Raw genomic sequence first — 17,158 nt, 5'->3', positions numbered from 1 at the left:
GGCTTTTGTATTCTGTGAATGAGCAAGGCTAGGTTAACAAACTCTGTGGAATCCTGACTGCGCCTTTCATGCTGTCCAGCAGTAACATTTCCTTTTCTCCCATTCTGTATCCAGACGCTCAGTGACTGTTATTAAGTGTGAAGATGAGAGGGCATCATCTTGCCTCTTCCTCATTTGGCTCCCTTCCTGATACAGATCAGGGCTAAATCACCAGATTATAGATCTCACATTAACAAAGTTTTGGTCGCTTCCAAATTTTAAATAACTTTCCGTCAAGTACTAGCCATGGACAGAAAGGTGCCACGGAGAATCTGGTCGGCCTTCTTTCGGAGTTACCTTCTGCACTGTTTTCTGCATAGCTGATTTGTCACAGAAAAGCAAGCAAACAAATTTAAAGCAAAAAACTGCAATAATAGGTGAAGGTGAAGCAGGGGATAGGAGACCTGAATGCTCATTTTCAATTATTTTTAAAGGGAGGGGAACACCCTACCCAGATAAATACATAAATACACTATTAATATCTGAATTGACCCATGGGACTGAGGGAAAACCATAGCCTTTCTAGGATTTAAATAAATGAGGGGGGTGAGAGCACACTACTAATGCCTCTGTGCCTGCTTTTCTATTTTTACTTCCACTGTCACCTCATTACGTTAAATGTATTTCATAAATTAGTAATCTGGAAGCCACACTTGACACTCCTTGTAGAATACTGTGAATCACTCCAATCGCCCTATTCGTTCGCAAACTTCATTACATAGAGAATAAATCAACATATTACGATATTGCACCAAGCCAAGTTTATTTTTTTTAAAAAAAAAACCTCCTGCATCCTTTTCTCCCCCATTTTCTCCTTGTCTCTTACCTTCTTTTCCACCATCTCTTTGCCCCACACGATTATCCCCTATCACCACCATCATTAGGAGCATGTACAGATGAGGCTGCGGCAAGGCCAGTCATTATGAAAATCTATAGATAATACACTCCCAATGTCAAAATGTCATTGGTTTTTAAATATGGAACCCAAAATAAGAAAACTAACTGACCTGCTTAATTAAAAAAATATGGATTGCAGGATAACCAGCCTGATGAAACATTTGGGTGACTGGAAGGGAGCGGGCACAGCCAAAGTAAGTAACTGTTACTTTTCTGCCTCTATGCTGATTTTTTTTAATTTAGCACCCTGTGCAAATCCAGATTAAAATAACTCCAGCTATTGATCCAAGCAGTGGAATTGACATTAATTTTAGTTCACTTCTCACTTTGCAAAGGGATCAATAGGAAGTAATAACAGCTGACATCCTCGCTGAAAGGAAGAGAAAAGACGGTCTAGCGACAGAAATCGAAAAGCAACCAAATAAATCAGCAGATACTTTTCCATGGCATCAGACAAACTCCAAACAGATTGCAAAAAGTCTTTGTTAAATTAACTAAACAAGGAGTGGAGGAGGCCATGGGGGTGGAGATAAATCTATGAAGCTACATAAACTGTCCACTGGGTATCCGAGTTAGATCAGCACACAAATAATAATAATATTAATAATTTTTAAAAATTGTTTACTTATATTTTCAAAATCACCATTTGGGTTTATGGATAAGCATGATTCCTTGCAAGAACACCCATCATTTGCACCGATTACTTAAATGCAAAGTGAAGCGGCAAGACCAAGAGAATCCCAATTAAAAGCTTCAGCCTTTATTCATAACAAAAACAAACCCACAACTTAGAACAAAATCTAACATGTTATGCACAGCTTAGGTTTTGGTTGCTCTGTTTATTAATTATTATAATGTTATTTTTAATTACCCCAGAGGAGAACTACTAAAATGAAGAGAGGCTAAGATAATGCAGAATTCACCATGCATCCTTCTAGCCATCATGCAAGTGGATAAACAGAGTTGGTCACAAGCTGCAGGTGGAAAACTCATTTGCTAATTAATATAAATTTTATATTAATATACAGAACCCAGAAAAGCAAGGCAGAGTTTCTGTGTAACAAATTACTTTGCCATTCTTAATTAAAACATATAAACGACACATCCCGTACTACTAAAACAGGTTGCATTTTTGTGATCCTCCTGCTATTTCCCAATTCCAATAAATAAAATAACGGAATAAAAAAAAATTCCTGCAGTTTGCGGAGAGAAAGAAATAACTTTTTCTTTAAGAGTTCAAGCTGTTAGGAAAGAACAGAGAGTTGGAAACTACAGGTTGAGCTCTTGTTACTTTCTAATCACATAATTTTAGAAGCAGGAATTTGGAGATTTATTCCTACTGAGAAAATCCTGATAATATAAAACAAAACTATCCCAGCTGTTGGGGGGAATTAGTGTGCAACTGGATTATTTATTCAAACTAAACTGGATTTCCTCCTAATAAATGAAAACAAATGCAAGACTGAGGACAAGAACAAGCAGGAGATCCCAGTGTTGAATTAAGAAAATCTATAGGTCTGTATTCCTTGTCACTAAACATCAGGATGGTTTTGGAATTGTGGGTGTCCAAACTGGATTATGAGACGGTGGCCGGGATAGGGGGCGAGGCGGAATAAGGGCACTGCCTTTTCGGCGACCAAAATGCCAGTTCGGAAAGTACGAAGATCTATTCACATTTATATGAAACCAATGGTGAATCGGGCCCCTTGGCGCAACAACAAAGGAGCCGCCTCGCCTCTCCCCAATTCGCTTTGCGACACCCCCCCGCCCGCTTTGCAACAACAAAAAAATAACAAGGAAAATAAAATTCAAGTACGGGGACGGGCCAAGGTACTAAAACAGATAACAGATTTCCACCCTACCCCTGCAAAATGCATCCTTCTTTTGTTAAGCAAAGTAATAACTTGCAGAAGTCGAAGCCGCCAAAAGGCGTTTGTTAACCATCGGTAAACAACACAAAGTAAGGAGGTTCTGATCTGCAAATTGTGGGGCCTTCATCTCATCCTCCAGTCCCGACCCAAAAAGGGGCACGAGATGGACGCACAACGCTTCCCCAGTTAAGCGGCGGCGGGGGGGGGTGGAGTGTAAAATTAAACTATTCAAACTCTTAAGTTTTCTGGTAGAGAAATAATACTTGATCGATTTGGATCTTAAAGTTCTGTTCCAGAAATCTCCATTTTCCAGCAAAAGCAGAAAACAAGCACGCTTTTAATTTCATAGGAGGAGCTTTAACCCGCCCTTCTCCCACTTTCTGCAGTTGCAAATCAAAACAGGTGTTTGTCCTTTTCCCGGTGCCTAAACTGAGCACGAAAAGAATTCGGTCGGCTTACTACAACTTCAAACCATGTTTTATATACACACTGTCCTCTCCACATCGGGGATAAAAAAAGAAAAAAGTGGGTAGAGATTTCAGAAAGTGCATTGGAGAGATACAGGAATCGGAAACTAATTCCCCGCTAATACGCCCGCTCGGCCACGCCTGGTCACTTTTTTCACTGAACACCCCCGCCAAATGCTCTGCATCGACAAAAGAAAAAATAATAATAAGAATAATAACTGTGCAAAATCGGTTTCGCAACTTTGCAAAGGAATCAAATTTTTCATTCCTTCCAGGAAATATGTGCGGGGCGGGTGGAGTGGAGTGGGAGCAGAGATCTATCTCCCTTCACCGCAATCTCTGCAGTCTGTTCAAGGCTCGTTTTCTTTTTAAAATACTAAACAAAGCTCATCAAATGTGCGGATGCCTCGTGCTGTTTGAATTTATTGCAACAATTCCTTCCCTGCACGTTTCCTGCCTGGAAGGCGAAAGCATTCAATGCAACTCCTGAACTGGACATTGCCTAATGATTTCATTGTGCCCAAGCAGATGTTTTTTATGTATTTCGCTCTACAAGGTGAGGAATTATTTCCCCTTCCTTGCAACCTCTGTACTGACTTCCCTACCCCGCTGCAAGCAGCGGCTGCTGTTGTTTCATTTCAAAAGCTGGCCGTTCCTCGGCTTCGGGCTGAAAATGTGAAGAAAGTTTTGCTAAGGAAGCCCAGCTAAACATGCATATTCCAATTTCCTTCCACTTCCTCTCGCCAACCGGGTTCCCAGCCGGGTTCTCTATTTGCTCACTTGCACCGGTGTTGACCCTACAACACAACATCGCTTTTGCTATGCTATTCATTGCAGGAGAATAATTGCAAACATACAACTAACGACCAATTTTTTAAAAAATTGTTTTGCATCTCGGAGATAAAAATGCAGGCGGAGAGGGACTTTCTTTGAAGGAAGGAGAGTTGTTTGTCCGAACTTCAACCTTTCCTCCAAACTGCAAACATTTCACGTGCGCAACCATCGCGGCAGCGAAAAGGAACTTGGGACAAAAGGAGGAGGGGGAAAAAGGCGGAAAGTACGCCTTAATTGCGGTTATGTAATTTCTAATACTCAAAGTTCACATGTGCGCCCGTTCCGTAGTAAAACTGAAAGCTGATAGGGGAAAGACGATCCTGACTCTATGCGGTGCTTTCTACGCACAGAGCAAATGCTGGATTTTTAAACCTTTTGAGTTTTGTGCAAAAAATAATATCTACCTAGGTCGTGTCAGAGGGAGACTAGCAGGCTTGTCCCTTTCGACGAAGGTCCTCTTCACCCCACCCCCCACCCCGAGTCTTGGGTATTGTTTGGGGAAACTGCGTTATTTCAGCCAAAGACCGTGGGACACGCGAAGGAAAGCCGGGAAGTATCTCCCGGGCTTGCACGGGGATCGCTTCTCCCCCCCCCCCGCTCTTCTCTTTCTCCTTTTTAAAACTAAATGTTGTTTGCGCTAATTGGAGCCGCGCGGTTTTCGGCTGCGTTTTGCAGGCTTCTTCCCCCGGCACCTGATCCCACCCAGCCCCCTCCCCGTGTCGCCTGCTTCCCACCCCCTCCCCAGTAAAATAAACAGCAGGAGGAGGAGGAGGAAAGTCCCGGGAACACAGCTACCCTTAAAAGGGGAGGGGGCACCATATTGATCAGATTTTTGTTGTTGTTTAAAAAAAAACACTCATTAAGATTCCAACCCCCCCCCCCCCCGCGTGTGCGCTTTTTCAGCATCCCCACCCCTGGACCCCGATGAGCATCTTCTTCCGTGGGAATTTTGCGCCGAGGAGCTGGGCGTGGAGAAAAAAATGGAGAGGCAAACTTGGTTCATAAAGTTTGACTTTTCGAAACATCGGCGCCCGCATTTGCAAGAGAAGTAAAAAAGAAGAAGAAGAAGAAGAAGAAAGGGGGGAAAGTACGAGGGCAGAGAACTGAATCGAAACCCCGGAGATCCCCTGCTGGAAAGTTAGGTCGACACATACGTTTAGGCACAAACACGCGCGCGCACAAACAATGCACCATGCACCCCTGGCTTCCTCGCATGCACCCCTGGGATCTCCCGCTACTCACCGTGGAAATTCCTCGAGAGGTGGCGTCCCCCTTTAATGTCAGGCTGCGGAGAGCGAGAGCCTGGTCTGTCGCTGCGCGGGGAGGAGAGCCGGACGTGCTAAGCCCGGCGCGTGTGTGCAAGCGCCTTCGGCCAGCATGGGAGTGAGCAGGAGCCTGACACGGCTGCTGGGAGCCAAGGAGAGCGCAGCGCTGCCTCTCGAAGCTGCCTCTAATCAGTGAATGAGCCTCCACTCTCCCAGGGACTCCTAGCTGCTCTCTCTCTCTCTCACTCACACACACTCACGCTCGCTCTCGCTCTCAAACACACACACTCTCTCTCTCTCTCTCTCTCTCTCTCTCACACACACACACACAGGCACAGAGCCGGCCTGAGAACGGAATACATTAGGGCAGGGAGGAAGCCTGGGAAATGGAGTCCACAGCTGGGACGCACAGCTGCTCAGGGATGAGCCCGTCCGTCACCCCCCCTCCTGCCCCACACCGAGCAAGGCATGAACTTTGGCTGGGAGCTGGCGAAGGGGGTCGGGGAGGTTAGGGTCGAGCTGTTTTCGCGTTTCAAACTCAGGGTGGTTGGGGGTGAGCGAGCACATCCCGTCTAGGATGGAGTTCTTTTCACCAATAATGCTTAAATCTGCCTTTCCATTTCTGTGATTTCTTCGATTTAAAAACAGCTCTTCTGCTTTCTCCCACATCAACAGCATTCAACATTCTCCTTTGTAAAGGCTTAAATTGGCCTGCAGTGCTAATGGTACTGCTTTTATCTGTCTGTTCATAGACATATTCACATGTAACACTAAAGGTGTGATCTCGTTTGTTTGTTTTAGTACCTTGATATTCCCCACCACCTTTACATTTAAATCACCTCTTGCTTAAATTAGTCTGTAACGCTGAAGTCAAGCCTACATTGGCTGCTACAGGTCAGGACAACATTTGATTTCTCATCTGGTTGCAGCGCTGAATTGACAACACCTACATACTGCACACATATCCCAAGTGAAGTTCATAGGTCCTTTCCAAACTCTATTGTGAAAATGTGTTACAGGCTAAAAGTTGTCCTTATAAGTAAGATACACTGAGGGTACTGCCAGTGTTTATAGTGGGATGCATGCAGAGTTTTCACAGCATGCATAGCTTCAAAACACCAGTGTGTATTTAACCCTTATTTAATCCAGATTTACCTGTTCAGATGAGAGGGGTGAGTAAAGTTAAAAAAAAACTGTTGCCAACAACCCATCTGCAATATCTAAACTACCCTATTACAATACGAAGCCCCATTTCTGGAAGCACCCTGAGTACAATAGAACTTACTCTCTGGCATGAGTGCTTGGGACACAAGTGTCACTTGTGAACAACACCATGACAAGTCTGAGTTTTAATAGTAAGAGAGTCATATAGGTGGCAGCACTTGGTCTTGAGTACCATAAGAGATTAGGTGCATTTGATATACGGCCTGACTATGGGACTCGGCCTGTCCACCTTAGGAGATAGTCCTTTACCTCCTTGTTACTCTAGTGCAGTGGTTTTCAACCAGTGTGCCATGGCACACTGGGATGCCTTGAATGATGGTCAGGGGTGCTGTGAGCAACACTGGCCTTTGTCCCTCTTTCTTTCCCTACTGATGCCCTCTCAAAGGCTTGCACAGCTGTTTATTGAAGCAGCCCTGGCTACGAGCTCCACAGGCAAATGGTGCCTCTCTTTGGGCTGGGCAGCTCAGAGACCTGGGCTGAGAGTAGAGGAGACTGATGGAGCACCATAAGGGAGTGTTCGAAAAGGGGTGAGGGGCTGCCAGCTCTGCAGGCAAGGGGTGATATAAGTGATTTCCAGAGTCCCACAGGGATGCTGCAGAAAGAATGTAGTTGGCTAAGGAAGCCGTGGAATCAAAAAGGTTGAAAACCTCTGCTCTAGTGGGTTTTGTTTCTTTAACCAGTTAGTTCCAGAGACCAACAGAGCTATATATGAGGCTTCTTTACATAGACTGGTTTTGTTACTTACTTTATGTGTATTGATTTTAACTGGCGCTTCTGGTTCTAGTACTGTTGTGTGTCATATTCCCTTTCCCCCTATACATTTTAGTCTCTCCCCATATGAAAGTAATTCCAGACCCTTAAAAATTGTTATTGTGTTTCACTGCATCATTACCAGCTCTCCTTCTTCCGGACTTTCTGATTCACAGCATATCCAAATTCATCACCGTTTCCTTGTGCACAGAACCACCACCTAGCTACCATCAGCCTTACTTAGAACAACAAACTTTGTCAGGCACTGATATAATTGCCTCGGCGACATTCCATGGCATTCCTTACCATCACTGGAAAGTAAGACGTATTGGAAAACAGATTTAGAAGCTGGCTAGGTTGGTGATGTCCTTTGTTGCATGTAGAAATCGGTGGCAGGTGCAAGATTTTAACACTGTGTGTTTTACTGTCATGTTCACATGAAGTATTGTGCTAAGATACAAAGAAATCCTTTCAACCCCATATCCATTTTCTGTACCAGGGATAGTGAATCTGTTGGATTGCACCTCTATTCATCCCTGACCATTGGTCATGTTGGTTGGGGGTGCGAACCGGAGTCCCATAATGTCTGGACCATGGGCTCCTTACCTCCATCATTGACAGGATTTCTCTGACCTGTAACTTGCATCATGAGGCAAACTGCACCCTCCCTTCACTGCCTGTGTTCAGAATTTGTTGTAAAATGTATTAATTGTAGCAGAGCCCAATCTCTGCTCGAGGTTTTCCCACAGGCATCTGGTTGGTCACTGTGAGAACAGCATGCTAGATCAGATGTCCTTACAATGTAGAAGGTGGGGCAGGCAGGACAGAGTGTTGTTACTGCTCCACTGGCCTCTGTTGCCAGATAGGAGCACTGTTGGTTCGGAGAGCTTTGCCCAGGGGTTGATGTGGGGCATCAGCAGCCACATGGGGCCCCAAAGAGCCCTAATTCTTCAACTATACCAGCCTGAAACTGAAGTAAAATAAAAAACCTGGAAAGCAATGCACACTAACCTATTGAGTCAGCAGAAATGGGATGCAGCAGTCAGTCAACTGCTCTGCCTTGCTGCTCCCTGGACAGGATTGGGATTTTCTGTTCATCTGAGCTGGTGTATCCAACAACAGGAAACCAGGCTTAGTGCTGTTTGATAAGCCGCTCACACACAGGTGATTATGGTCTATGTCAGTGCTTCCAGGTCATTGACAAAATCTTCAGGATTCTTGAGAACTCTAGGCAAATTTTAAGCCAGGGTTCTCACTTTTTAGAAATTATCTTTTGGAAGCTGTTTTGTGTTGATCCTCTAAACTGCTGAAATCAGAAGTTTAAGGAACAGGGCAGGGCAGGAGAAGCAGTTTCCATTAAATGGAAAGTACTTTCTCCTCTTTAAGCAAGGTTCAAAGTTGCTTCCAAAGGGCTTCCAAAAAGTCCAGTGCTGCATTTTGAAGATGAGGACAAGATATTGTGGATGATGCAACAAACATGCACACCAGGGAAGCATTTGATCCACCTTAAACTTCTGGTATACACTGCCTACATTCGTTGCAAGTAACATGAGTGATGCGAGGGTAGACATGAGTGATGGTTGAAGAGAAACATAATGTGGGAACTCAGGGATGGATTACATCCTCTGCTTAATCCTGGTTGGAATTACTATTATTGCTATTATTATTATTGCTATTATATCCTGCCCATCTGGCTGGGTTTCTCCAGCCACTCTGGGCAGCTCACAGCATATTTGAGAACATACTAAAACATCAAACATTAAAAACTTCCCGATCCAGGGCTGCCTTCAGATGTCTTCTAAAAGATTGTTGTTTATTTTCTTGACATCTGAAGGGAGGGTGTTCTACAGAGAGGGCACCACTACCGAGAAGGCCCTCTGTCTGATTCCATTCCCTGTAACCTCGCTTCTCGTAGTGAAGGAACCAGTAGAAGACCTTCTGAGGAGGACCTCAGGGTCTGGGCTGAACGATGGGGGAAGAGACGCTTCTGCAAACCTGAATATCAGGAAAGACAGCAATATTGTCCTACAATACAACTCAAAATATGGAAGGTTGTAATTATCTATCCAAAAGTGCCAGCAAGAATTAAATTCTGTAAGTATACTGGGTGTGAGAAAACTTTAAAGTGAAAATTACCCCTGTGAAACACCTTAAGACAGGCATCCCAACCTTCGGCCCTCCAGATGTTTTGGCCTACAATTCCCCTCATCCCTGACCACTGGTCCTGTTAGCTAGGGATCATGGGAGTTGTAGGTCAAAACATCTGGAGGGCCGAAGGTTGGGGATGCCTGCCTTCAGATCTATTAACAGGCAAGACTTTATAAATGACTGATTTGTGGGGAAAACCTCAGTAATAAATCAAGCCTCACAGCAATGCTACCCTTAAACAAAACTTTTACACGTAACAAATGTGAGAAAACATTTGGCCAATTCTCCAAAAAAGGAAGTAAAAACAAAAATATAATTTGTGCCTGAACGCCAACTTTAATGTGTTAGAAACCCATAGATGTGTGGACTGCAAGAAGGTGTTTGTTTTACAAAATAAATTCATTAAGCATCAGAAAATCCATGCAAGACACTGACAGATGCCACACAGTCTGACTAAATCAACATGTCCTCATGGAGAGCAAAGAAGCAGAGCAGAGTTGTGATCATTCAGTGCTAATGATTGAGCAGTTGATAAAGATGAGGGAGAACACTGACATATTTATTTTTTTCAACCAAGCAGTCAGCTCTATGCAAGAAATTCAGAAGCAGCTTGGTGTCTGTCCACCTAGCGATGATCTTATCAGTGGAGGCTCTTACACTAGGGCTACTAGGGCCTAGCCCTCCCAAGGAAAACATCAAGCAACAGGACACCTTGACAGAAGCCGGAGTGCATGGAAATGCCATTTACCTCCCACTGCAGTGGTACCTATTTCTCTACTTGAACTAGTGTGCATTAGAACTGTCATGTTGGCAGAAGCTGGGACAGAGCAACAGGAGTTCACCCTGTCACATGGATTTAAACCACCGACCTTCCTATCAGCAAGCCCAAGAGGCTCAGTGGTTTAGACCACAGTGCCACCGCTCCCTCCACAGTATAACACTGTATAACACTAGGGAGAACTGGTGACCAACAAACCTCCCTAACTCAGGTCCTCAGTGTCCAAGTCATGTAACTTCATGATGGGCACCTATCTTTATTGCAAATCCATCTGAGGAAAAAAACCCCATAACTTCCATTTTCGCTGTACAGATGACTTTAATTTTATGTATGTGACTTAACCCAGTAAATCTTGTTTTAAACGGGATGTCATTGGGTTTTGGAATATATTTGCAATATATATAGTATAACATAGGTATGTCATTGTGTCACTGGATTATGTGTTTGAATTAGATTGGCTTGCTGTAAGATTTTTTTCTTTTTCTTTTTCTGGAATACGGTACCTTATTGCTGATTTTTGAGGGGAAGGGTAGTTTTCTATCTGTTTTAAAATGATTGTTTTAAGTGCTGCTTTATCTAATTATATTTTTGTTGATTTTCTGATTTTAGATCGTTTTACCCAGCAATTTTGTTGCCCTTAATATTTGAATTCAATCAGCCATTAATTAAATAACAAAACAAGGCAATGCCTTCTCAACTATTGATAACTATTTGCTGTTGCTATAGTTTTTAGTTACCTGCATAATCTTATAGATATTTTCTCAAATCGTTTATTAGTCTGAATACTTTTTTGACTTAGTTAAAATGTATTTCTTTAAAAAATGTGAAATGTTCACAATTACAATTTATATTCTTATTTCAACAATAAAGTTGTATTAGACCTTTTCAAAGTGCCTGTATTTTAACAAAACTTACAAATTCTAAAGTCAAATGCAGTTAGTCCCCTGAACAGAAAAGTGCAACAATTATAAGTTTGTGTCTCATTTCCCCCCCGTTAATCAGCCACTGGTGGACTTCAGAGAACCATGAGCTGCTGCATGTCTTTGGCAAATTATAGGCCTCCACAGACCCGAGTAGTTTTACTGTATCTTTGCTTCGCTCCTACTGTGATTGGTTCTTTTCTGTCCTTTCCTGTTCCTATACAGTATTGCTTTTCCTTCCTGCTAGCTGAATTTGTCTGTTCATCAAAGCACCTCACATGTGCAACTCACAGATACTACATCATATTCCGCCCATCTGCTCATGCTCGATTTCCTGGTCCTGCAGCCCTTTACCTAATTAATTTAATTTAGAACTACCGACTCTTCTGCCTACTCCCCTCTTCATACTTACCTGATCTATTGAGACAACCCACCTTACTCACTCCTTGCAAAGACTCCAATTCTAAGCATGCTGCATAGGATCCCTCCAATAAACGACACTCACCATTAAAGTCATCCAAATACGTTGTCTTTGGACTAGCACATTCTTTCCGGAAACTGCTGAAATCCACAATAGTGACTGTGCGTTCCACAAGCCTGAAACCAAGCAGAATTTTTAGTGTGCTGTTGCAATTAAGCAGAGGTCAGCACATTTTCCATTGTTTTTGCACATCTCCTGGGCTGCTATGAACCACACACTTTATGTCACCACAGAGTCAGACCTCTTAGCTTATCATCACCCTTCCCACTGCCACCCTGAATGTGATTAAACTTTGGGATGATGGGAATAAAATGAGCCAAGCAATAAGCTTTCCCCTTTTACACATACAATATTCCAAAATAAAAATGATGCAACATTCCAAGCCCCTGAAATCAGTGAGATGCTGTGGCTGGGGGGCGAACTCTCTAGGCACTTTACATCTTCCTTGTTAACAGCAGGAGCAGCTGCACTATTCCAAATGGCCATATTATGGCAGTCCCAGCAACATTACTCAGGGAAGCATACCACTGAAAAATGTCAACAACGAGGCTAAGTATGATAGGTGCATGCTAAAGGATAGGAAGTCAGATGCATTTAGTATTTTCAGCAGGAACCTTAAAAATGTAAATTGATAAGAATACATGTTGGTTTCTGCAATAATAATAATAATAATAATAATAATAATAATAATAATAATAATGTCAACATTGGGTCCAGTAGATTATCTGGAAGAACCTGATACAGCATTATTGATGAAGCAAAGCAGATATTGACCACTGGGAGGCCACTGGTAGTCCCACAAAATAATTAGATATAAAAGTAATTTCATTACTTTTTCAACATTAAAATAATGGGGTCAACAACATTTGGTACATTAAAAAAAATTAAAATTACATGCCTTTTTTTTACGGAATTCAGAATTGTGTTCAAATAATTTTGTTCAACTTTTCAAATGTCAAACATGTAATAATAATTGCACATATTCATTTTATTTTGTATACTCTTGAACTTTGAGGTTGGCTGGGCTGGGTGGAGGGGCACCTCTGCCCAATATACTCCCCCCATGCACACCCAGTCCAGCTGAAAAAAGGGTTTGGATTCCATTGCCAAGTCCTCATATTACATGTGTAACATATATATGAATTTGCCAAGTTGAATCTGATGTCTTTTGATGTTTCAGAAGCTGGATATGCAAACAACCCATCCACAGAAAACATTTTAATGAATATGAAGTCACATCAATCACTATTCCATGTCAGCAAAACGTAAGATATAGCTTTCAGCTTCAGAACCTTATTTTAAAATATTACAAAAGCAACATTTGCCTAGAACAGCAGCATATAAATATTTTAAAATAAAAATTGATTCCTATATGTTTTTGGTAGTGATCTTGTGTATTTCCAAATTCATAAGTATGCTGTCAGTAGTACTTCCAACTTTGGAAGGATATTTGGGGGGGGGGAATCCCACTTAAAATTACATTCCATGATTTTTGAAGTGTGATGTATGTACAGAAGTGCAAATTTTGTGTGTCTTTAGAAAGAGTGGAGGAGGGAGGGAACTAGATATATCAACTTCACATTAGTCAGGGACAATTATAAGTGCAGTCTTTCTTATGAACATGTTTTCCAAATCCAAAGGAGACTACAAGAGCTTCAAATCCTTCAACTATTCAAAACACATGTGAAACTTTATCCAAATTAATAATCCCTTTTGAGAAAAGTTTAACATATGTTTAAGCGCTCTTGAAATCAGGTACTTTAATACCCTACTACTGTGATGACAAATCATAGGAAAGAATTAAATATTACAGTTCTGGATTCTCTTATTCCTAAGAAGGAAGCCTTGGTACTCAGAAATGTAATGACTCTAGTCATTCCTTCCCTTTTTATAACTCACTGCAAGGGTATGGGCTTAGCAGATACATTCTTTTGAACCACTAGAAACATACTTACACACACACACACACACACACACACACGAAACACCCAACAAGTTTAGTGTATTGCTGCATCATGTTCTATGGGCATCTATCATGTTGCTTTTAGTGCATCCTTACGTTTAGGAGCTAGACCTTCCTAAAGCACCTGGATATGGGCACTGTTTAGGTTTCTTTAGGAAGGTTCCTGCTAAGGAAAGGACTGCAAGCTAGATGGACCATTGGTCTGACCTAATTTGGCTTTTCTGATATACTGTTTCAAATAACCAAAACATTAAATATCATATTGTCCTGAATATAAGCCTCACTTTCCCCCCAAATTCCGATCATGAAGAGTTAAAGTGCGGCTTATATTCGCAACCTTATGGTATGCAGCCAGGAGCATGGAGCAAACAGCGCCAGGAGCGTGGCAAAGAGGCGCCAGCCCCATGCTTGGTTCCTGTCCTCTCCCCCAAGGCCAAGAAGGGAGAGAGTGAGGAAGGGTAAAAGCCGAAGGCAACACAGTGCGGCTTCCCCCTCCCCTGTCCAGTATGCAGCCAAGAGCAGAGCGGAATGGAGAGGCTTAAATTCGGGTATTTTTTCTTTTTTGTTTCTCCCCCCCCCCAATTTTAAAGGTGCAACTTATATTCGGGTGCGGCTTATATTTGGGTCAATATGGTAAGAAACAACAGGTCATCAGCTAGAAGCAGGAGTGCCAGCTTGGCCCCATGACCATGGGTGCTCAGATCTGTGGGTGCCATGAAGTGTGCATGGTCCTGGAGCCGAAATTTGTGGGTACCCAGCCCTTTCATGGAGAATTTTGTAGGTGCTCGGGCACCCAGGGCCCCAGGGAGCCAGCACTTATGGCTGGAAGGATCAAAAGCTTTTGTATATAGAGTTTATGTTCCACATGTTTAAACACAAGTGTATTATTTTCAGGCATACAATTAAACTTGTGGATTTAGTTTGATCATTGAAGACCTCTCTTGGAACTTGCTGGAGCTTAGGTTTCACTTGCAGAACAGGGCTATGTTTTTTGCCTCAATCACCCTTTCCAGAATCAAAGTTGTTGCTTTTACAGGCAGGAGTTTTTCCTTTTTAATTAGGTATGCATTTTACAGTAAAATAGTACCATTACAGATGAAGGGAGTAATTCTCTGCTGTATGTGAGGGCAGCTGAGAGGTCTTAGAATACCATGGAACTCCCTTTCCACAGTCAGATAAGGAGGTTAATATTGGAAGACAATAGGGTTCACCATGAAAGGTCAGCTAGACAGAATTTGGGGATATGGCATTATCAGAATGACTGGTATATCAAAACTGAGTAATTAGCAGCATTGCTAAGAGAGATAAATCTGATGTAATATAGTAGCTCTTTATATCATATCCATCGTTCAGATAACATTGTGAATAAGTTATATTCAAAGGTTAGACTCTGCTTAAAGATAACTCTCTGTAATTTCAGTCCACTCTGGCTTATAACTATATTTTATTGTAATTTACCTATTGACTTGAAATGTGACATCTTGAAGCACTGTAGCCAACACTGTTGTGTGCACTTTGATATTGTATCTTGCTAACTTTGCTATTCTTGTTTTATGTTTTCATTTTAAACATTTAAACCAAAAAGTGATTGCAAACAAGAGGAGGTCAGTGGTTGGAAACCTCATTGTGGTGGCATGGATGGCAGGGGCTGAAAAGGGGACAGCTGGGGCCTGCCAGGCTTTGACCCAAATGAAAAAAAGCATGGGTTTGGCCCTGATGCTGGGGTGGAACAGAGAAGACTTTGAATCCAAATAACCACCATTTCCCTGACATAGCCCCCCAGACTGACCGGCAGACTATGACTAGTTCTTCTTCCCTTTATAGGCAAAGCAACTACTACAGCCAAGCAACTACTTCAGGCTGAAGCTGTAAACGAAGCAGAGCTTTCTCCTGCACCCCTGGCTCTGCTGTTTGTTTCTGGAGAGAAATAAGGAACTGGAAAGCATTCAGGTACTGTACAGGCTGATTCACACAACCATTTTGATAAGGTGGTGAAGCCCCCAGGAGCTGTAATTTTCTCCCTAAAGTAGGGAATGCTCTGACACATGAAAAGACCACAGACTGTATATTACATAAAATGCTTTAAGATGTGCACAGAGTCACCATGTCAACACATGCTGAAGAAGTCACAAGATTGGCCAGTACGCTGGAGATGGTAATTTGTAGTGGCTGCACTGCTACATCAAGGTGGTTATGTCAACTGGGTCTTGGCACACCTACATATGAAAGCAGTCTAGTTGTGATATGGATCCAGTATCTGGCATTAACTTCACACTGATTAGTCTGTTTTAATGTAGACACTGAAGTAGATTAACTTATTTTCTAGCTAAGGAAGTTATCTAATGGTATAAAAATACCTGCTTGGAAAGTGATATGTAATATAGGGATTTTCTGTTCTGCATCTCTTTAAGACTAGTAATTCTAAGCATATTTAATTCAAAGCCAATTCCACTTAAATCCATGAGATGGGTGTTTCAAGTAAACATGATTTGTGTTGGACTGTTGGAAATATCAGTGCAAGCAGAAGCCAGGAGCTGCTACTTCTTTTTTAGCAGGATGCAAATGCACATGTCCAGGGCTGAGCTCCAGATGGAAAACAAATTCTGGGACCCACCTTTAGAGAACATTAGCTCATATTAAGCCCTGTTTTTTGGACAGGCTTTTAAAGATCACTACCCGCTAAAATAGTGTGTTTGCCCCATGCCCTCTGCTGGAAAGAATCAGAATTTAGGAATTAGGGTTGCCTAGTCTAAATCCCAAAAAATAACAGATGGTATCTAAACCTAACATACTGAAGCAAGGAACGTTCATGATACTCTGTCGGTCTCTGATCTTTTGTAATACAATAAGAATCCAAGCCTTCAACTCAATGAAACCACTTCTGCTCTGGGTGGATAGGAATCCAGGAGGAATTAGTTTTTCAGTTTCAGCCTTTCAGATCAATATGTGAAACCAAGCAAGCCCTGTTATTTCCTCCTCCTCCTCTCTCCTCTATGCCAGCCCCACAAAGCCTGCCTGTCAGTGATAAATTCATAATTCAGGGATGAAGTGGTGGTGAAGAAAGACTATCAAGATTTGAAAGCCCACTCATGTAGATATTAAAGATTAAATGAAAAAAGGTGTAATTAAAGAGATTTTTCTGGGGTTCCTTTAAAAAACAATTGTCACTATTTATTTATTTTTTAGGCATTTTTTAAACAGAGAAGCATATAATTATAACTTTATGCTGGTGAATCTAAGAATGTAAAAAAAGAGCCCTACTAAATCAGACAAAAGACCCTTTGAATTCAGCATCCTGTTTCTCCACCAGGTACCCCAGTGGAAGTTGAAAAGTAGGACGCAACTACTCTGTGAGGCCATCATCTTCCTTCAACTGGTACTCAGGGGCCTACTGCCTCTGATCCTTAAAGTGTTACATAGCCATCATGATTAATAGCAATTGATGGCCTTATCCTCCATGAATTTATCTAATTCCCCTTTTATGTTCACCATATGTTGTGGAAGCAAATTCCATAGCTTTA

General features: G+C 42.2%; 1 protein-coding gene across 2 annotated transcripts in view; it reads right to left on the bottom strand.

The window, feature by feature from the left end:
- Nucleotides 1–11,790, bottom strand: part of RNF220 (ring finger protein 220) — a 327,501-nt gene extending 315,711 nt beyond the window's left edge. The window contains exons 1-2 of one of the 2 annotated variants that reach the window (XM_081914744.1): nucleotides 11,699–11,790; nucleotides 8,359–8,450 (exon numbers count right to left, since the gene is read on the bottom strand). The gene's annotated coding sequence lies outside the window, so the exon portion shown is untranslated. Of the gene's footprint in view, nucleotides 1–5,350; nucleotides 5,565–8,358; nucleotides 8,451–11,698 lie in introns of those variants that run through there. The other variant, XM_081914747.1, reaches the window with a different exon arrangement.
- Between the last annotated feature and the right edge of the window lie 5,368 nt (nucleotides 11,791–17,158).

Source organism: Podarcis melisellensis (assembly GCF_964234715.1).
Source record: "Podarcis melisellensis genome assembly, chromosome: 6".
NCBI classification, from domain to species: Eukaryota; Metazoa; Chordata; class Lepidosauria; order Squamata; family Lacertidae; genus Podarcis; species Podarcis melisellensis.
This window is presented reverse-complemented; position numbering and strand designations above follow the sequence as displayed.